At 47.4% G+C, this 23,222-nt stretch overlaps 1 protein-coding gene across 1 annotated transcript in view; it reads right to left on the reverse strand.

Moving 5' to 3' along the window:
- The window catches only part of WWC1 (WW and C2 domain containing 1), a 155,484-nt gene that overhangs the window by 105,428 nt on the left and 26,834 nt on the right, over positions 1 to 23,222 (reverse strand). The window lies entirely within an intron of this gene.

The raw sequence follows: 23,222 nt of genomic DNA on the forward strand, positions 1-23,222 counted from the left end.
AAGCCCTTGTTTGTGATGGCTGTCACCCCCGGCTGGCAAGTCGGCGACGCTCTCCTCTGGCCATCTGACGTCGAGGTGGGATAAAGGCTGGCCTGTGCTCCCAGCCAAGCTCCCACCCCACCCCGGAACTTGCTGAGAGGTGTGCTCCATAAGAGGGACAAAGCTGCGAGGCCCTTCCCTCCGCCAGCAATGCCAGCAGCTCTTCCCATCCGGCCGTGGATTAAAGGAACCTGGGTAAGTGCCCAGGCGGAATAAAGCCTGCAAACATCCTGGGGACGTGCCCCTCCTTGGCAGGAAGACAAGAGAGGGGGTGACGGTGACGGCTTGGGTCTCCCTGAGCAGCACCCTCCCCCCACCCCATCCCGACAGCGCAGTCACATCCTTTCTGCTCAGGACCAGCCCTGCAGTCCTGAGTATGCCCGGCACCCATCCCTTCATCCCAGCACCGCCCGTCTGTCCCATGTGGCGACAGGAGGACCTCACTCATGAGGATAAAGGAGCTCAGGCTTGCCATGTGTCTGCACCATGCCTGGATACAGCAGGTGCTCAAGACTCTCTGGTGAGAGGTATGTTGAATGCTTAAGTCACCACTGCCTGAACATCACTCCTCTGATGCTCCAGACCAGGTTAGATCCCAGCCTGACTTCCAGTGACTCACAGTGTTCCCCTGGAGATGGTGACCTCCCCAGGGGCAGGCGCCAGGACAGTTCAGACCGCTGCAATATCCCCAGTAGACAGCACCCAGAGTGAGGCTGGCGTGTATGATGACTATGCATATATAGGGATTTGATCTGGGGACTGATTTTGCTTGGCAATGACTTTACTGAAAAATCGCCATCAGATTTCACCCAGGCTAATAAAAGAAATGGAGTCCCATGTGGATTCCTTTGCCCTGCCTTGATGCTTGAGTGGAGGGTGTACTTGGGGAAATGAAGCCTACGTTCAAATCAGGCCACAAAATGACAGCATGGCAAAAAGGGGGTTTTTAGGTCTACTTTAGCAGGGGACCCACAAACAGGTCCCAACAGAGTGTGCAAGGACTTCACAGGACCTTTATCTCAGCAGTAGCATCTCAACAAAAGGTGTATGGAGACCCTGGAATCCGGGGCACTCAAGTCTAGGCTCCCTCTCCAGGCAAGACAAAGGTGGGCACTGGGGGAGGCAAATGGGAAGTTGGGAAGGTACCCCAACATGGTGGGCTGAATATGCAGTCCCCGTGGAACTGCTTCTCCCCTGGGGTCTGCCCCAGAGGGAGCGTGGCTCAAACCTGTTAAATCAAGAACTCCCCGCATCCCAGGGCCCAGGAAACAATGCTCAGCCCAGGGCTCCAAAGCTGCCATCTGACCTAGGGAGGACTTGGCCTTGGCCCTTGGGGAGGACCCTTGTCACTCAGCAGCTGGTCCAGGGGATTGGGGGTAATGATCAATGCCTGGGGGTGATTTCAGAGGACCCCATCAGGAGAGGAAGGAGCACTCTGAACATAAGCCCAGTGTCACAGATCCAAGCACTCTGCACAGCACCTCTTACCCTACATCTCCACTCCCTATTGCCACTGCCCTGGGACTCCCATGAACATTTAGAATGTGCGGCCAGTGCCCCCCAGTCAAAGGAAAAGCATCTGGGGCCAGGAGAGACATAGTGTCTGACTTAACCACACAGCACCGCTAAAATCCTTTTAGAGGGACTCACCATCCATTGTCACATTAAAAAAATAAGGTGCGTTTGGCAATTACTTCTAAACCACCACCAATTGATGGAACAGTCACTTGAAAAGCATAGCAAACCTAGGCCATGGGAGGTCCCAAGCATTTTAACTAATTCTAACTTGCTGCACAGGTTTCTCAACAATGGGAAAACGAAGCCCTTTGAAGCCAGCTGAATTCCTTTGCTCAGAGCCAAACAGGAGGAATTCCAGTGCATTCTGGGTATATTGATTCTCACGACAAGGATTCCGGGCATGCCCATGGCATGCAAGGTGTGTGTGCTGCCTCTTTGCAGTGTTTCTGCACCTCCAAAATATAGATGCCTAGCCTAACTGGAGCCCTGATGGTATCAGTCCACTAGAACTTGTCCTTCCCATGCCCTTTTCCTTTCTGCTTTCATCCGACACAAGGCACCTACCTGATTAATTTCAGGAAGGGAACTGGAGAGTCAGGGTGGTGGCATCTAAGCCTTCAGGTCCAAGGCTCCTGAAGGTGTGTGCCTCCCTTGGCCATGGGGTTCTATTAAGAGATGGGTCAGTCATTTCTCCCTGCCAAGGTGCTGTTGGGGTAGTCTCTCACGCCACAGAGTCCTGAATGCTGGCAGTACTCTTGTTCCCAACCTTGAGGTGGTTCTCCTTTCTGCTGTAACCTTGTTTACGTTAGACCCTGGACTTGGATGCGGAGTGTCATTAACGTTGTGAACTGCATGCAGCTCCATGGGAAAACTCAGCCACAGATGAGTAAAAAAATTCTGGTGAAAATCATGAACAGCAGTACTCGGTAATAACAGCAACACCTACAGTAAACTCCAGGCACTAAACCAAGCTCCTTACCTTAACTATCTTGTTTCAGCTTCATTAAAAACCCTATGAGTTAGGGGTTATAACATTGTCCTTTTACATAGGTGGGAAAAACTGAGACTCTGACGATGATCTTGTCAAAGGTCACACAAATTATACCAGTAAATACTGAGATTTTAACTCAAATGCTGGGCACGTGTCTGGCAGTCCAGTGGTTAAGCCTCTGTGCTCCACTGCAGAGAGCACACGTTTAGTCTCTGGTTGGGGAACTAATATCCCACATGCCATGTGGCACAGCACTCCCCGCCCCAAAGATACAAGTGCTCTGACTCCACAGCCCACACTCTTACTCATGAGAAACTGGATATTATCTCAATATCTGCACACAGAGGGGCTTCTCAGGTGGCTCAGTGGTAAAGAACCAGCCTGCTAGTGCAGGAGACACAAGAGATGTGGGTTCAATTCCTGGGTCAGGAAGATCCCCTGGAGGAGGAAATGGCAACCCACTCCAGTATGCTCACCTGGGAAATTCCATGGGCAGAAAAGCCTGGGAAGCTACAGTCCATGGGGTTGCAAAGAGTCGGACACGATGGAGCACAGCATAGGGCAGGGTATGTAGAAGACCAATTTGGGAAGCAAGAGTCATCATGATCTGAACATTTAACCCATGAACTGAGCACTTATAAAATCAGTCTGTACTCAAATATCACTCCCCACCTAACATCCGTGTCCAGCACAGACCTTAACATTTCAAGTCAGCAACCTACTGGGTTAGTTGGATGTTGACAAAGCGATGCAAATATACCACACAGCATCTGAAGGGGAAATAACTACTATTCTGAATGATGCAGCATTTCATGACGTCAGTGAAAGGGATTTGGAAGAACTAGCAGAGTTACACCCAAGGAATGGCAAAGTCCCTGGGTTAACAAGTGAGGGGAATATCCAACAGGTTCTTCAGAACAGGAGAGCTTGGATGACAATAGGGATCTGATGAGACTCTTGGGAAATTGCTGGAGCTCTTACCAATATTTTGCAAAAATGAGCTTTCTTATACATCTGCTGGGAAAGTTAAATGGGAGGAGAAAGCTGTGCCTTATAGCTATTGTTAACCATGTCGAAACAATTACATAAAAAATAAATCAACACTTTATTAGTACTAAGAACTGGGGCATGGTTGCAGCTGCAACTTAAATTTTGTTAACCACAACATAAAATCCACTTATGGTCCAGACTGCTTGTTTTTTGTCCAAATAAAGACCTACTAAAATCTTTCCCCCTCAATATCCACTATAAATTTAATCTCTGTTTTAAGTAGTTTCTCTTCTAAGTGAAATCTCTCCTTGAACTAGGAATCCCTGTGCTCCTATGTCAAGCCCTGCTGACCTCCTGCCATGGGAGACCCATCGCCAAGAGCTGAGCAATAATCTCATAGCCTCAGAGAGGCAGAGAGCACCTCACTCTTCAGAGAACTTTCCCATCAACTGTCTCATCGAATGCCTTCCAGAACCCCAGAAACAAAGTAAACTGGGCCCTGGTACTCCACACGCATATATCCACTTCACAGTTTACAAAACAGATCACTCCTACGATCTCACCTTGACCAACAGGAACACTGTGCCAGGCAAAAATAACACTCACATTACTCGTGAGAAATGGAGGTTTAGATCAAAAGAACATGCTCGGGGTCCCCTAACTCACTGGTGACAGCTTCAGGATGAAAATCCAGCTTTAAACCTCTTATTCTTTCCCACATGACACCTGGTTCTCGCAAACTTAGAAGGACAAGTGAAAATTCTGCTGGCTAATGAACAGTGTTTCAGGCCAGAGAAGTCTTTTGAGAAACTATCTGCTTTAGAACACCCAGACATATCTCCTTTCCTTTCACAGAAACAGCCCAAAGTCTTAAAGCAGAACAGTGACAATGAACACATTGCCACTGCTTTATAGGGACTGTTCCAGGTGGAAGAAAAAAAAAAGAACCAGAGGAGCTCTAATTCAAATGCTTATCAGAATTACCTTGGAATTTTTTGAAAAATACAAATGCCCAGGTATTGCTTTTTTTTTCCTCCAAAGCTCCAGCTGTGTTTCTAATGAGCAGCCATGTTTAAAAACAACTGGACTCTACAATGACCTTTTACTTTTCTCCAGGTTGTTTCACTTTTTCTATTTCATATTCAGTGCTCCCATTTCATTTAGTTCCTGTTCTCCAATTTCTCCGTCTCTGCTGTTTTTTTTTATGTTCTTTCTCAAGCCTTTAACAGGCATAGTAGAAAAACTTTTGTATACATATGTAAAAACAGTATGTATAATGTATATATTTTAGAAAACGTACGAATTTTTGCCTAAGAAATTTATGACACTTTGATTCCACTTGTTTGACTTGGTGTGAATACAATGCCAGATTTCTAATTTTAAAAAATAGATATGTCACAAGCAACAGATGTTTACTGCATAGCACAGGGACGTATAGTCAGTATCTTGTAATAACCTAGAGTGGAAAATAATCTGAAAAATAATATATGTGTACATGTATAACTGAATCACCTTGCTGTACACCTGAAACATTGTAAGTCAACTATACTTCAATAAAATATATATGTTAAGAAAGGAAATGCTTAGGACGCAGGGGCCTTGCAAGCCACTTGCAGGCAAAGGTAGCAGTGTTCTCAGATTCCTAGCTGTGCCAAAGGAGAAGCACATGAATTATTAAGAAATGCCCACCAGTGGAAGACTGAGTCTTCTGTTTGGGTGCTGGCCAAACCTCTGAGGGCTGAACCTCTGAGGACGAGGAAGAAACACACCTGGTCACCAACATCTTTGCAACCAGTTGTGTGCTGCTGCTAACAAGCACCTTGGCTCCGTGACCTTGGGAAAGTTACTTCCCCCTGGGAGGCTCAGTTTTTCTCATCTATAAAATGGGGATCAACACTCACACCTGTTTGAAAAGCATATGAGATAACGTGAGACATACAGTGAGCCCCGTGCTAGCTTTGTAGCAAACGCTCAAAGCACAGAGGCTGTCATGACCATAGCCACGTGCCGGGCAGATGACAGCACCCGATAAATGTTAGGCCTCTCCATCAAGAAGGTATTTCTATGTCCCCTATCAAGGGGGCTCCATGACCTTCAAAACCATGACTACAGGTTTGTGCAAACAGAAGAGGGGATTAAGATTGGGCAAGTCGGGGACAGGAGTCTCATCCCTGCAGTGGGAGGTACATGCAGGGCCCCTTGTTCACAGGACAAGAGAACCAGTCATTCCTTGGAGGGTACAACAGGGAGAAACTGCTCAGCATTGGAACTGAAATGCCATTGCTTCTTGCCTGGCCCAGGGCACGGGTTCTTGGAAGCGGGGAACCTGAATAAGCCTGACTGCCCAGAGGGTGGCAGTGCTCAGGGGCTCCACACAGTGCCCTCGATCCATGCACAGCATGGTCAGCTCTTGGCCACGCCTGCACCCACTTGTTCTCGGCTTCCCATCCCTCACTGGTTTCCTGAGCTGAGTTTCCTGGGCTTTTCCTCATCTACCCTTTTAAGCTCTTCCAGAAGCCCCTCCTCCCTGCAGCAGAATCTGGTCCCTGTGTCCCTTTCCTGCCTCAGTGTCTTGACCTCTGAAAGCCTTCCCCAAACCCTCGGCCTGCCGGCGACCACATCAGGGTTAGCCTTTTCAGAAGCTGTGCAACTTTCAGTGTCTCCACTAAGACTCCGGGAATCTCCTTCTGCCTCAACCTGTCAGCACAAATTGAAGCCCATACCTAATTTTACTTTGTGCATCACTGGCTGAACTGCAAGAACCTCTGAGGAAGGGCCTGTGGCATCTGCCTCTGGGGTTCACCCTCAGTCCCTAACACTGTGACTCAGACCCCACCAAGTGCCTGCCACGTGCCTGCTCAGCTGTTGATGCCCTGAGTCTGGCTCAGTGATTCTCCCCTCCAAGATCTGTGCCCTGGTTGAGCTCCATCAGCCCTAGAAACTATTAGCATGATCTGTTTCCCCTCTCCCTTCCTCGGCTCCACACAATTCAGAGGAAAAGCAGGCCAGCTGGACTGGAGCTGCATCTGATCTTCCCCATGTCTGGAAGTCGCTCACAGCAGACCCCTACGGTTCCCCACACGCCTTCACTGACACGCCCTCATGCAGAGGGGACCCTTCCATGGTCTGATGAAGCACTTGGACCCAGTTCCCTGGGGACAGGGAGCTGCTTCCCCCCATCAGTTAGTCTTAGTGGCTCAGTTGGGTCCAGCTCTTTGTGACCCCGTGGAATATAGCCCACCAGGCTCCTCTGTCCCTGGATTCTCCAGGCAAGAATACTGGAGTGGGTTGCCATGGCCTCCTCCAGGACTTCCTCCCATTACACAGGTTGGAGTCCGACCCTGGCAGGGAGCAGCGGGGCTATGAATGGGCCTGGTGGTCACAGTTAACTAATCCCACCTAATCCCTGCCCACCTGGAAAAAAGGAGTAAGAGAGGACAAGGGCTTTCTTCTGCCGCCTGTGAGTGAGTCACCCGTCTTCTTCTTGGCTCACTTAAGAAGGGGTTGGGGGGGACCTGGCTGGCCAAACCCTCAGCAGACGTATTTATCTGGTGACTGACAAGTTCTTTTTTCCCCAACCCAGTTCTCATCAGCACATGACCCCTGGACCCCTTTGAAGAGGAATGGTTCTTCTCCCCCATGTGAAAGGACAGTTATTGGGAGGGGAGGAGATGAAAACCATCACCCCAGGTTTAGATCTGAAGCATCTCAGCCTTTTGATGTTTCAGATGAGAGGTGGGGACTGAAATCTGGGTCTCCCCAACTGAGTGAGACAGCAGTACTATCCGACAGCGGGATGTGTTCATGCCTGGTGCTTGAGCTGGAGGGAGTTTTCTCAGTCAGCACTGTCCCTGGGACTCGACATCCATGGAGCCCTGAGCTGACTAAGAGGGCTAAATAAAAGCTAAGTAAATGCCTGGCCTCTGAAGGATATATGCTCAACTGGCCCTACCCTGGAGGGCTTGCACCCATTCAAGGCTGCCCTTCCCTTCCCTCCATCTCTGCCTGGTTAGCACCTCTGCCTCCTGCAGCTCTCAGCCTATGAGGGCATGCAGCCTTAGCCTTAACCCCCAGCAAGGACACATCCCAGGGCCTGCCAGCCCACCCACCAGAACCCGGAACTCCACTGTGCCAGCTGTCACACTAGCTGCTCTGTGCATCTTTGGTTTATTGCACTGCAGTCTCCCAGTAAGCTTCATAAGGGCAGAGATGTGTCTGTCCGCTTTGTTCTCCTGGTCTCTCTCTCTCCTGGCTCCTTTCATAGTCGTTGCTACATAGGAAGCTCTCCATGGAGCTTCCTCTGGGGCTCAGGTGCCTGAATTCTGGTTGCAGCTCTGTTATACCCTAGCTGTGGGGCCTAGGCAAGTGACTTAATCTTTCCAGGCCTCAGTTTCCTTACTTGTAAAATGAGGTAAGAGTGGTACCTACCAGGGACTTCCCTGGTGGTCCAGTGGTTAACAATCCACTTTCCGATGCAGGGAACACAGGTTCTACTCCTGGTCTGGGAACTAAGATCCCACATACTGCAGAGCAACCAAGCCCACGTGCAACAACCAGAGAGCCCACACCCTGCAACTAGAGAAAGCCTGCGGGCTGCAACAGAGACCCAGGAGAGCCAAAGAAAAGGGGTAGGACCTACCGCATATCCAAAAGAAATTCAAACTTATATACACCCCAAAGCTTGTAAATGAATATTCATAGCAGCATTATTCATAATAGACAAAATGTTGAAATAACCAACTAGCTATCAACTGATGAATGGATAAATGTAAATCCATACAGAGGAATATCATTTGGCAATAAAAAGAATTAAGCACTGACACAGGATTTAACAATTTGACTGAACCTTTGAAAACTTTAAGTGAAAGAAATAAGACACAAGAATCCACATATGGTTCTATTTATATGGAATGTCCAAAATAGATAAATCTGTAGAGACAGAAAGTAAATTAGTGGCTGCCCAGGCTGGGAGAAAGGGTGGGAAGAAATTGATGGGGTGATCGCTAAGGGAAGCTGGGTTTCTTTTTGGAGTGATAAAAGATGTTCTAAAGCGACTTGGTAATGGTTGCAGAACTCTATGAACACTTTAAAAGTCATTTAATTGCACACTTTAAATGGCTGAACTGTATGGCATTTGAATTATATCTTGGTTAAGCTGTTTAAAAAAAATCATAGATACTATCTCATAGTATTGTTTAGGTGATTAAATATATTACTTGTGAAAGTGTTACCTAAACTAACTGCAGTAACTAATACTCATTAAACCTTGGTTATATGCTAAGCACTTTACAAAGAGTACACTGTTTCAACCTCACAGCTCAGTGCAGGAAAATGCTCACACACTTAACAGATGAGGAAACTGAGGCTCGCAGAGATTAAGTAATTCACCTTACGTGGCTGGTAAGCACCAGCAGCAGGCGAAACCCATGTGCTACACCATCACATACAGACAGAGCAAGGCTCCCCAAACCCTGGGGTTCCCTGAACTTGAAGTGGGAAGCCACTTGGCAAAAACTAACAGCACTGACTTCAGATGAGCGCCCCGCAGGCCCTCAGAGCTACTCGCTCGCGCCTTCTCCCCTGTAGGCAGCTAGCTGTGGGGCAGGGCCCTCCACCCCAGCCCCGGCCCTCTGTTCGGGGGAGTCTGGTCTCTGCCAGGGGCCCGGTGGACCTGCTCTGCTCCCCTGCTCTCACAGCATCTCTGTTCGTGTAACTCCAGCTGTCCTCACCCCTGCCCAGCCTCTCTGGTCAAGGATTCCATGCAGCCCTTGGACCTTCTCATGCCCAGGATTGGTTTCTTAGCACCTCTCAACATTTTTTTTTAAGCCTTTATAGAATTTTTCTACAATATTGTTCCTGTTTTATGTTTTGGCCACAGAGCAGGTGGGATTTCAGCTCCCCAACCAGGGATTGAACTCTCGCCTCCTGCATTGAAAGGCAAAGTCTTAACCACTGGATCAGGGTAGTCCCTCAACATTTTCAAAACTGGAAAAATCCCTTCCAATTCACACTTTATAAATCTTAAAGAAATAAACAAGAGCATGCCACGTCCCTGTTACAGGCTTTCCACAGCTTCTCAGTGTGTTTAGAACGAAATCCACCCCCCTCTTGCCCAGGTATGAAGACCCCTCCTGGCTGGATCCCCAGCCTCCTCCAGCTCCTACCACTTTGTCCAAGGCTCCCTCTACTCTGCCACCCTGCACATTTCAGATCACTTCAGGAATCACTCCTCCTCTCTCTGCTTGGCTAGCTCCTGGGTCTCCAGACCCCAATTTAACTGTCCTTCCCAGAGAGGGCTTATCTGACCAGAGCCATATTAATTAGGTCCCCCTATTAATTCTCCACCAGGGCACCATTTTATTTTCTTCCCAGAACTTACAACAATGGGCAGTTATATGCCTGTTTCTTTGTTTGGTCATTTAATCCCTGTTCCCCACCCCTAAATTCCCCATGAGGTACACTAGACTACCTGATCCATGTGGGCAGGGACCAGGCCTACATCATGGGTGCTTAACATAGATTTCAGGGTTTCTTTAATTTCTTAAACTAATTTATTTTAATTGGAGGCTAATTACTTTACAATATTGTAGTGGTTTTTGCCATACATTGACATGAATCAGCCACGGGTGTACATGTGTCCCCATCCTGAACCCCCCCCCTCACCTCCCTCCCCATCCCATCCCTCAGGGGTGTCCCAGAGCACTGGCTTTGAGTGCCCTGTTTCATGCATTGAACTAGGACTGGTGACCTGTTTCACATATGGTAATATACACGTTTCAATGCTATTCTCTCAATCATCCCACCCTCGCCTTCTCCCACAGGGTCCAAAAGTCTGTTCTTTATGTCTGTGTCCCTTTTAACTTGTTGCATATAGGGTCATCATTACCATCTTTCTAAACAGGGTTTCTTGACTTTGGCCTTCACCTGGAGCTTCTGCTGACATCTGGGCCCAGATATCTCTTCATGGTATGGGAAGAATTGCTTTGTGCATTATAGGATGTTTGGAAGCATCCCTGGTTTCTAGCCATTAGAGGCACACTCACAACTGTGACAACCAAAAATGTCCCTGGACATTGCCAAACGTTCCCCGGGACAGGTGGGAAGAGCTGTCAAAATCTTCTCTAGTTACGAATCACTGATGTAGCTGTTGAAAGACGGAAGTCAAAAGTAAAGATAAAAACCATTCATCTCAAGTGCCATATGGTTTGACAGCAGGGTGTTCGGATACTCAGCAGGGCTGTTTACCACCACACATAAGACCATACGGGGTAAGACTTCCTGGGTGGTCCAGTGGCTAAGACTCCATGTTCCCAATGCAAGGGGCCCTGGTTCCATACCTGGTTAGGGAAGTAGATCCCACATGCCACAACTAAGAGTTCACATGCCAGGATTCAATGCAAGATTCCATCTGAAGATAGGGCTCCATGACTAAACAGTGTTTGAAAACCCCTGACGCGAGTCCAATGTCCTTGTTTAAAGATGATGAAACTGAGGAGCGGAGAGAGGCAAAGTGATCTGATCTAAGACATACAGACTTCCCAGGTCCCCTAGGGGCAGGAAATCAAGGACTTTGCAGGTGGATGGAACTGGGTTTGAATCCTGGTTCTGTTGCCTGATGAAGTTCTCTAAGCCTCAGCTAAGTAATTGGAGAAGTGCGAGTGATCATATCTTCTTTGTCAAGTTTTGCGAAGTTAGGTGAATGGATGTGAAGTACTAGGAAGACTATACCTATACCTGGTCAGGTGCTAGCTGCAACTTGGAGACAGCACAGGCATTAGAACAGAGGCGTGGAAGCTCCTACACAAAGCTGTGTTCGCATACGGGCACTTCCACACCCACCTGTGTGGACGAAGGCAGGTCTTTCAATTCTTTGAGACCTAATTCCTCATCTGTTTAACTGGCATAATAATCTCTCACTTACAGGTGTGCTGGGAGGACCAGATGAAATGAAGCAGGCGAAGTGCTTAGCACATTTCCTGGGGACAGCAAACACCTGCCATTGTTATCAGCCTGCTTTTTTTTTTTTAAACGTCTGTGATATCTCGTTTGGGAAACTGCAGCTAGATGTTCTGCAAGTGCCCAGGGAGTATGCTCCTGCAACCTTACCTCCTCCAGGCTGTGCAAGGCCAATAAGTCTTGGAAGGCACGCCTGTACCAGAAAGAAGTAGTTCTGGGTGATGAATGGAGCGTGACTTAGAAGCTCCCACCTCGCAGCTCCCTTAGAAAGAATGTGTTGCATGATTGCCTCTTTTAAGAGAGAGGGGGCAAAAAAAATACAAGCAAGAACTTCAAGGTCAGGTTCACTTCCCTGCAGGCTCCTCCTGGGCTGAAGTGAAATTTCAAGAATGCAGCCTCTGGGCCCAGTTTACATTCCCACCCTCTCACGTATCCAGGATACCAGAGGGACCTGTCGCATTCCATCGCACCAATCAGCCTCCTCGGTCACATCCTGCTGGGGGCGGGGCCAGCCACTGGCTCTTGGGAGAAGCATCACTGCGTAGCACGAGGGTCAGCCATTCATTTGTTCCACACGTGTGTTCAGAGCTCATCAGGGCCAGGCACTGAGGATGGAGTTCTATAGAAACGCTGCCTGACCCCTTGCCCTCAGGGAGCTTGCAAGTGCCTCAGAGAAGACAGTCAGTCACACAAATACTGTGAGCAGGTCTACAAAGCTGTAGCATGCAGTGGCATGAGTCGGTGACTGTCTATGGGGGTCTGAACTACTCAGCAATGTTAGAGGAGGCTCCTTTGAGTAAGTGACAATTAAGTAGAGAGCCGAAGGGTAAGCAGGCATTAAAAGGTGTAGTGAGGAGGGAAGAAGAGTCCGAGTAGAGGGACTAGTGCTTGCAAGTAATGCAGAGTCGCCAGGCCTTGGCATATCTGTGGTCAGAGTACAAGGCGGGGTGGAGGGGGGCAGGAGGGGGCAGGAGAGGCAAAATCAGGGTCAGACTTTTGTTCCATGTGCCATGCATGGTAGAGCATCAGCGTGTCTTGTTTCTTTCCATTTGTTTTTTTTTTGGCTGTGTCATGCAGCATGCTAGATCTTCCCCGACCGGGGACCCTCTGCATTTGGAGCTCAGGGCCCTAATCACTGGGCCACCAGGGAAGTCCACACCAAAATGCTTTTAATGCAGGGATGGCATGAGCAGACTGAGTTTCTATAAAAAATTATAGATTACATTATATATATATTATATATTAAGATTATCTTGGACAGTGGAGTAAGGAGGGGAGAGAAGCAGATATATCAGTTTGGGAACTTTAGTAGCAGTGTCCAAGTCTGCAAAATGATGGACCTGGGCTAATGGGGGGTGAGGGGGAGCTGGGGGCTGTGCAGATGGGGGAGGGGCTGTCCTCTTCCTCCATGTCCCTCTCTTTCTGGAAAGCCCTGGCAGCCACACCAGCACTGATCTCCTTCTAGTCCTTCTAGACTGACATCACATCAGAGCAGCCTCTCTGGGTTGCAAAGATCACAGAGGCACTGCCAGGCATTTGGAATCTGATAACTGATAAACCTGCACTGGCCATCCATGCATCAGGATCACTCCAGGGAGGAGAAGCCTCCACACTGGGGGCAGGGGCCGGGGCGGTGGGGGTCCCAGCACCTGAGGCACCTAAGTCTGAGGCACATCCTCAGACTGAAAGGCTCTAGAGAGACGGCAAGGATCGTAATGACAAACATGTTTTGCAGGCACCTCTAGTGCAAAATGAACATCCCTCTCCAGCTCTACAAGGAAGTCTGGAAGGAGAGAGTCTGTAGAAGGCTATTTGAGGTTATACACAGGAGAGGTGCTCAAAAAACATCTGAGGGAGCAAGGGGGAGACAGAAGGGAAAGGCAACAAGTTAGTTAATTAGTGATTTCTCTGAAACCCTGATGAGCCTCAGGGGATGCTTGATCTCCTGACTTGGAGGTAGGGGAAAATACTGGCTTTCAGCCTGGTTAGATGGATAACTGAACCTGGCTGTCTCCCCCGCCCCTGAGGTCCCATTCCCAGAGATCAGGAGGTCAGAAGGTCTGAGATGGGGCTTGAGACTTCAGAGGTACTGCTAGTTAAAAAATAATAATAATAATAACAAAACTAAAAAAGCCAGAGAAAATATAGTGAAAGTATTAAAACAAAACAACTTGCGAACACAGGAAACAAAAACCTTTCCCCTCCTCACCCATGAATGCAAGCCCCCCAAATAACAGGAAAGTTAAGATTTCCTTCCCAGTTATACACGTGTAGACAACAGATCGGTAGTTGCCTGAGGTGGGGGCAGGAGGACTAATTGGGTAAAGGGAGTCAAAAGGTACAAGCTTCCAGTTATAAAATAAAACAGTCACAGGAAATAATGTACAGCATGGTGACTATAGGTAACAATACCATATTGTATATTTGAAAGTTGCTAAGCCTCTTGATGAAAGTGAAAGTGGAGAGTGAAAAAGTTAGCTTAAAGCTCAACATTCAGAAAACGAAGATCATGGCATCCAGTCCCATCACTTCATGGGAAATAGATGGGGAAACAGTGTCAGATTTTATTTTGGGGGGCTCCAAAATCACTGCAGATGGTGACTGCAGCCATGAAATTAAAAGACACTTATTCCTTGGAAGAAAAGTTATGACCAACCTAGATAGCATATTCAAAAGCAGAGACATTACTTTGCTGACTAAGGTCCGTCTAGTCAAGGCTATGGTTTTTCCTGTGGTCATGTATGGATGTGAGAGCTGGACTGTGAAGAAGGCTGAGCGCCGAAGAATTGATGCTTTTGAACTGTGGTGTTGGAGAAGACTCTTGAGAGTCCCTTGGACTGCAAGGAGATTCAACCAGTCCATTCTGAAGGAGATCAGCACTGGGATTTCTTTGGAGGGAATGATGCTGAAGCTGAAACTCCAGTACTTTGGCCACCTCATGCAAAGAGTTGACTCATTGGAAAAGACTCTGATGCTGGGAGGGATTGGGGCGGGAGGACAAGGGGATGACGGAGGATGAGATGGCTGGATGGCATCACTGACTCCATGGGCGTGAGTCTGAGTGAACTCTGGGAGATGGTGATGGACAGGGAGGCCTGGTGTGCTGCGATTCATGGGGTTGCAAAGAGTTGGACACGACTGAGTGACTGAACTGAACAGAAGAATAGATCTTCACTTTTTTTATTGACATAGTTGACTTACAATGTGTTAGCTTTTGGTGTACAGCAAAGTGATTCAGCTATACATATAGAAATACATATTCTTTTCCACTGTAGGTTATTACAAGACATTAAATATAGTTCCCTGTGCTATACAGTAAGTACTTGTTTATCTATTTTATATACAGTAGTTGTGATAGTAGAACTTAAAAGTCTTCATCAGACGTAAAAAAAAATTATGTAAGGAGATAGATGTTAACTAGATTTACTGTGGTGATCATTTTGCAGTGGACACAAATATTGAATCACTATGTTGTACACCTAAAACATATGTTATATGTCAATTACCCTCAATTCAAAGAAAGATTTCCTGAATGTGCTTCCAGAAATATTTTCATGGACATACCAGCATGTGTGTATACCCAGCAAACACACAACACACGTCCACTTGACTGCATCATACCTAAGAGAGCAAGCCTCATTAACAAAAGTTTTATTATGTAAACAGCAAAGAAAGAAATGCACCGCCAGTCAACTATGGTCCCACCGCTTTATCTCGGAATGTTTACTTTATATGTATTAAAAACGCTCATTTAGCTTCTTCAGATGTGGACTTAATTATATGGCTCTCCTTTCCATACACGAAAGGAAAAACGCAAGCAAATGACGTTAGCTCAGGGACTGATAGACTGAACCCTCCTGAGCTCTGGGTCACCTGCACCTGTGGCCTCCTCACAGCGCCGTTGTTTGTGCTGGGCACTGGCTACTAATGCCTCTGCTCTTCTTCCAAGCTACTGAAAATTACCCTGAGTTTGGGTTCTGATGCTTTCGTGATTTTACCAGACGATGTCAAAGACAGATTTTTTGATAAGAACAAGGGCCCATCCACAAGAGGTCTTAAATGGTTTGGGGCTGAAACAGAGGAGTCACGGTACCAGCTACATTGGTAGGAAAAGTAGAGCTTGTGCACATGTCGGCAATGACCACGCCAACATTTCTGAGATTCATCCCCAATTTGAAGGCAGCAACATGTTAACGTTTGAAGATGTGAACATTTTGTTTTTGTAAAGCAAACAAAAACAAGCCATTCTTGGAACGGATGGACCACACTGCGGTGCAGGTGCCTGCGCAAGCTCCCTCCACTTTTTCTCAAACTCAGATTACAACATGAGTCAGGCAGGGAACTGAGTGAAGTGGGAAAGGGGAGGCTGTAGGAATAGAAAGTGGTTCCAAGGCAGTGATGCTCGAAAGGTGATGCTGGACCTGCGGCTATTTTGGGGGGCAGGGCAGGGGTTCTCAATAATTTGATTTTTAAAATTTGCATTGGAGTGTAATTGATTTACAATATTGTGTGAAGTTTCAGGCATATGGCAAAGTAAATCAGTTATCCGTATACACACCCCCACTCTTTTCTACATTCTTTTCCCATAGAGACCATTATAGAGTATTGAGTAGAGATCCCTGTGCTTACAATAGGAGCTATCAGTTACTTATTTTACGTACAGTGTTGTGTTTTTACCCTGTGTGGGCCCAGTGTTTCTGTGGAATACATGATGCCTTGGAGCCCCTCTCTAAGACTCAACTACACATGGATGTGTATCTTTAACCCCATTTTTAAACACAAAACATACTTTTCTGAATCTTGCAGTCTGCTGAACCATACATCCTGGAATTCCTCCCATAACAGCACACATAGCTCTGTCTCACTGTTAACTGTATGGTGCCCCACTGTGTGGATGCTCCGCAGCTTACTAGGCAGCGCCCAGCGTGAGATGTTTAGTCCGCTTCCTGGTTGCTCTCAGGCTCAAGGCTAAACGAGGAAGGGGGCAAAGCTGTGGTTTGACGCATGACTCCCCGCCGTGTGGGAGAGGGGGTTCTGATGGCCCCAAACTAGGGAAGGCAGTGAGTCATCCAGCTCACTTCCTGGCAGCTCTGCCTTGAGGTCAACTGCAGGCTCTGGGGGAAGCAGGGAGGGATTGGAGGTACAGGATTCTGGAGGCACCAGCTGCTTCCTAGAGTTAGTGAGGACTCAGCAGCTTTGGGGAGAAGACCAGGATGGGACCCCATTCTTTCCCCATCTTCCTCTTACAGAACTGCAGAGCCCTGCAGTCCCCAAAACCAGCTGCTGCCTGCCAACAACCTCACGGCACCCGTCCCCCTGTGCTCTGTCCCTCTCCCTCCCTACCAGCCCCAACTCCTTCTAGAGGAACAGAGGAAAGAGAAAGGCAAAAGGGGTCTCAGGGAGTGTGTGCGCGGGGAGGTGGAGGGAGGTCCCCAGAAGCCTCTCCGGCTAAGCCACCCCCTCCAGCACATCCCCCACCCGCAGGATGGACTCTGCAGCGGTGAGGGTAGCAACCATGATTACTCAATGCTGGAGCAAACACCCACAATCATCATGAATCCTCATGGCTCTGCACATGTCAGCAGCTCTCCATTTCACTGACAGGAGGACTGAGTCCAGGAGAAGGTGAATGCCTTTGCCCAAGTTGTACAAGGTACACGTGGCCTCCCTCCACACAATGGCCCGGGTTTTCAAGGGCTTCTTCCAAGGGGGTATATCTTAGGCAGCAAACTGGCCTTTGTTTTTCAACTTTTTATTTTGTATTGGAGTATAACCGATTAACAGTGTTGTGACAGTTTCAGATGGACAGCAAAGGAACTCAGTTATACAGATACATGTATCCATTCTCCCCCAGACTCCCTCCCACCCCAGATTTAAAGCAGCAAATTGAAGTCTTTTTCCTGGAGAATGTGGAAATAAAGTGCAAGTCACTCGGTTGTGTCCGACTCCTTGCGACCCCATGGACTATACAGTCCATGGAATTCTCCAGGCCAGAATACTGGAGTGGGTAGCCTTTCCCTTCTCCAGGGGATCTTCCCAACCCAGGGATCGAACCCAGGTCTCCCGCATTGCAGACAGATTCTTTACCAGCTGAGCCACAAGGGAAGCCCTTGTGTGGGTCCCAGGCCAATTCCCCAGACCCTCCTGTTCAGTGTATTATGTTCCTGTGTGTGGTGAGGGGGACTTGGCAGGAGTGGCAGGAAAGTGGATACTTCTTTTAATAACTGTTGGAAGAATTGACATTTCAACCAAAAAAGAAAGAAAGAAAGTTAGTTGCACAGTTGTGTCCAACTCTTTGGGATCCCATGGACTGTAGCCCACCAGGGTTCTCTGTCCATGGGATTCTCCAGGAAAGAAAGAGTACTGGGGTGGGCTGCCATTTCCTTCTCCAGGGTACTTCCCAACCAAGGGATCAAACCCGGGTCTCCTGCATTGCAGGCAGATTCTTTACCAACTGAGCTACTATGCTAGTTATTAACAATTACGGCTCCATATCATTTCACCTTCCCCTTTATCTTTCTACCCTTTTAACCTGTTTTGCCCTGCTCCTCCCATATTCATTCACTGACCTCCTCAGCAGATGTTTCCACCTGTGAGTCCTGCTTTCCAGGGGACCACAGGCACAAAGTCCAGGAATTTGCACAACTTGGCAAAAAGGTTATGTCTCCAAATCCCTGTTCATTAGCATGGCTCGTTAATTATAAATGCTCTGCTCTGCAGCCACCCGTCTCCCCAAACACCCTAAAGAGCAGATTAGGTTTTAACTTTGGCTGGCAGGACACCTGCTTCTGAAATTCCTCCCCACCTCCACCTCACCTCCTAGGATTTACAACACAAAGCAAACATTTACACTGGTTAAGATTTACCAAAAGGAAGTGTGGCCTGGAATGTTTCCTTTGAAGTTCTGTCTCAAAAGAAGGAGCCCTTTTTAAAAAATATATAAAATAAGAGACCTCAAAACCTTCTCCAGGGTGTCTGACAGGCACTCCGCATAACCAGACCCTCTCAATTTTTCACTTGGGCCTTGACGTCAGCACGTGGTAAATTCTGAGCATAACTCAGAACTATGGGTCCCTCTGCTCCAGGGTAAATGGAGTTATCAATCAAGTGGCTTCCTGGAAACTCTAGGGTAGGACTTTCTTCCTAAGATACCACCAAGGAGGGAAGAAGAAAAGGGTACCCTATGAACGGGGAGCCAAAGGCAAGGCAATTTCCTAGGCAGGAAGGGGCCTGAGGTACACCTGCTCGCTCCAGACAAGCCTGATGCTCTCAATGAGGCATGTCTGGTTTACTGGAGGTGGGCGAGGGGTTGGGGCACGGCCAGCCCAGGGTAGATGCTGGCTGAGCTGACGGAGTTAGCGCCAAATGCCTTGGCAAACATGAGGTCATGCAGATACTTTGGGGGGAAAGGAAGTGAGAAAATTCCCCATACCTACCCCACCCCACGACTGCCTGGTGTGACCACTGGAAAAGCGCTACCAAGAAAAGCAAGGAGGCTGCACTTGTTTGGCCTTTGTATCCAATCAGAACCTTTTATTCCTTTAGCGAGCATACATCGAAGGTGTAATCAACCAAGAATCTTGACCACATGAGGCAGACCCAGGTGATGGTCATAAACATCAAGCAAAGGAAGGGCAGATGAAGCATGAAATCACCAGGAGACAGCAGCATTAACAACTGACTCTGTCCTAGGCACCTGCCGGCTACTTAACCTGACTGCTCTCTGGTCCTCAACGCTATTCAGGGTATAAGGGTTCTTATATGTGCCCTGCAGATGAGGGCATCGAAGCTGGCTCACCTGGCCAAGACTGCAAGTGATGCTCAAAAGCCCGTGTTCTTTGCACTGTACTACAGATCTCTAACTGGAAGACGTGGATTAAAAGCAGCCTGCATGAAACACCAGAACCACTGGACCTAGATTCCTAAATTGTGGATGGCCCAGTTCAGCAGTTTTTTAGCTGAGTGACCTTGAGCAAGTCCCTCAACATCCCCCCCACCCCAACTCCCCGTGGGTGTTTCTGATTTCTCTTCTGTCTTCAGCTGCAGCATGTCTGCGGGGGGCCCCACTGGAGGAAGGAGTCAGCATCCACCCACTTGCTCCAACTTCCTCACCCATCCAGCTGAGCGTTCAGAATTTTACCAGCATGAATGCAATCTATTTTGGTAAGACTTTTCCTTACTCCCGGGTTCCCTATAAAGGGAGGAGCATATTCCTTCCAACATGAGCTTATATTCTCTCTATATATCCTTCCAAAGTTGGAAAAGCAGCCGACTTAATGCTCCACTAGGTGATTTTATACTCAGGCTTTCACTAAGCGGATGTCTACAAGCACTGACCTCTCATGGTTCTTCAGGTAAACTCAACCCCAGGAAAAATTCATCTTTACTTGGTGAAAGAATGCACCCAGAGCCCCTGAGTACCCTTATTCTTGCTGCCTTGGGCTTTCCAGGATCTCATAAAGCCACAGTCTTTCTCAGAGGAATGGCATGGTTCTGATTCTGAATTCAAGGACCAACATTGCAATTCATTTCTCAACAGTTCTGAAGCTCAATTTCCTGGTTAGTCGATTGGGGAATGAGACAATTTACCGTACAAGGTTATCCCTGAAGAGCTAATAAGACGCCAGGTAAAACTCATTCATCAGAAACATTCCAGCACTTCCTGTGTACTGGGCCCTTTAACACATCATTTCAATGTGTCAACATAAGACATGCACATTGGAAACATTCTAAAATACAGGTCACAGGATGAACAAATAGACCAATCAATAAATGAGGGAAATGGAAGGAGGGAGAGGGGAAGGGCCTCGGAAGGGTAGTGGGGCCCTGAGTCATGCTAAGAAGTTTTGGGGTTTTCTATGGGTGCTGGAGAACCACAAGAAGTTTCTGAGAAGGGTAGCAATTTGTTCTGGAAAACCCTGCGGAACAAAATTCCAGAAGTAGTTGCAACATGAGTTGCGGGAAAATAATCTTGGAACCTGGCCATCCTGTTACAATAGCCAAAGCAAGACATGACACCTTAACTGTGACCACAGGGACCACAAAGCGCAAAGGACTGCTGGAAGAGTGGGGATGGACTTTAAAGCCCTCAACTAGCAAAAAGTGTCAGCAGCTCTGCACCATCAAATAAACAGATTCGCGGGGCTAGACTCTCTCGGGTGCGCATTTTTGTTCTAAGTCCCCCGTGTGAAATAAGGCTGTCAAGTGTTCTGAACCACTAATTTCTTATTTTTCTTTTTAAAGAAGGTAGGGTAAGGAGGGGGAATCGGTGTTGAATTTTATTTTTTATTTTTTTCTATATTTTGGTTACATCACACTGCACTTGGGGTCTTAGTTCCCTAACCAGGGATCGAAACTGCACCCTCTCCAGTGGAAGCATCCCAGCCACTGGACTGCCAGGGAAGTTCCTGAACCACTAACCTCTATCCCTGCCTTCACCTCATTACCTTAACACAAAGCAAAATTACACAAAAAGGAATCATTGCTGTCTACTCATGTTCAGAGCAGCAATATTTACAATAGCCCAGAGGCGGAAGCAAGTCCAGCGTCCACTGACAGATAAATGGATAAGAAACATGTGGTATGTGCATACAATGGAGTATTACTCAACCTTCAAAAAGGTGATTCTGATACAGGTTACAGCATGGATGGACCTGGAGGGCATAATGTTGGGTGAAATAGCCAGTCGTCAAAGCACAAATACCGCATGATTCCACTTGTAAGAATACCTAGTAGAGTCAGATTCATACAGACAGAAAGTCGAATGGTGGAAGCCAGCGGCTAGAATGAGGAGCTAATGTTTCCATGGGTACAGAGAGTCAGCTTTGCAAGATGGAGAGAATTCTGGAGATGGATGGAGGTGATGGCTGCATAACGATGTGAATGCACAATACTTAATGCCCCTGAACTGTACCCTGAAAATGTTTAAGATGATAAATTTTATATTTTGTGTACTTTGCCACAATTGTTTTTTTAAAGTTTGAAAGGAAGGAAGAAAGGGAAGGAGAGGGAAGGGAAAGAGAGGAAAGGAGAAAAATTATCGCTGGACTGTCAGCAAATGGGACTGAAAATGATGCAATTTCTTTGCCAGCCAGGCACACCCTATCTGGAAACCTCCTCCTCCTCCCCTTCCAGGCAACATTTCGTTATTGCTGAAAAATTCCCTTAATCCTGTCCCCTGCCCCACCTGGTGCTGACTCAGCCCTTTTTCATTCCCCATGACCAAGCCTGACCCCATCCATCACTCCAGGACCCCAGTCCTCTCCAACCTCAGGTGCAAGGCCTCTAGGTCTGGCTGGCATCCCATGTGAGGTCAGCAGGTTCCAGAAAACTCTTTATGGCAAGAAGAGGTGAAGGAGCCTGTGGGAACTCTCTGCAGGGACTCCCAGGGGAGAGCCCCAGGCCTGCATTCTCAGAGGCGTCCGAGAGACACATGTGCGCACCAGGCTGAGTGCAGAACCGGCTGTGGAGTCAGCCTGCTCCTGCCCACTTCTGTCCCATCACTGACTCGGAGGAGACAGGCCGGGAATGAGGGAGTGTCTCCATCAGCCCTTCCCCTTGCGAAGAGCCAGCAGACTTGCTCTGCTGGACCCAGTCACTTACTTATGCGTGTATTTTGAACTCAACTATTACATGTGTACACATCTAGGATTATTATGTCTTTCTGATGAATGGGCTTGTTATTATAAAAGCTCTCTCGTTCTGCTAATTCTCCCATTTGGGGTATACTCTGTGTGCCACCATTATAGCCATTCCAGCTTTCTTCTGATTAGTATCTGTATATTATACCTTTTCCATCTTTTTACCTTTTTTATAAACATTGTTAAAAAAATATTTATTTTAGTACAGTCTATCGGCTCAGATGGTAAAGAATCTGCCCGCAACACAGAAGACCTGGGTCGGAAAGATCCTCTTGAGAAAGGAACAGCTACCCACTCCAGCAGTCTTGCCTGGAGAACCCCACGGACAGAGGAGCCTGGTGGGCTACAAGAGAGTTGGACACGACTCAGCAACTAAACAACAACAACAAAAGCTCAAAACAGTTGGTTCAGGCTTTCTAGGATCTGCACACCTCTTAAATACCAGGGAAATCACAAGAGGAACAAAGCCCCAGTGGTTGGCAAACTGGCTTCCCTTGAAAAGTTTCTTTCTTTGTTAAAAAAGATATGTATTTATTTGGCTGCGCAGGGTCTTAGTTGAGGCATGCAGGATCTTTCGTTGAGGCACACAGACTTTCTAGGTGCAATGCACAGGCTTAGCGGCCCCATGGTGTGCGGGAGCCTAGTTCCCCAACCAGGGACTGAACCACATCTCCTGCACTGCGGGTGGATTCTTTACCACTGGAGCACCAGGGAAGTCCCCATCCTTTTACTTTTAACCTACCTGTGTATTAATATCAAAGTGCATCTATTGTAGGCAGCCTGTAAGCTGCAGTCTTGTTTTTGTCCCACCGCCTGAAAATATCTTTTAACTGGCCTGTTTAGTCTGTTTATTTTTAATGAATAATTAATACAGCTAGACTAAAGTCTACTAGCTAACCAGTTGTTTTCTATTTGTCTTATCTGTCTCTTCATTCTCTTTTCCTGCTTCAATAAAAATAATACTATCATGTTTGCTTTAAACAGACAATTATCTTTTAAAGAAATTAAGGGAAAAAATTTAAGTCTTTTATATTTCTGGTGCTCTTAATTTCTCGCGTAGATCCAAGTTTCCATCTGATAGCATTTTC

This window comes from Capra hircus, chromosome 7, assembly GCF_001704415.2.
Source record: "Capra hircus breed San Clemente chromosome 7, ASM170441v1, whole genome shotgun sequence".
Taxonomy (NCBI): Eukaryota; Metazoa; Chordata; class Mammalia; order Artiodactyla; family Bovidae; genus Capra; species Capra hircus.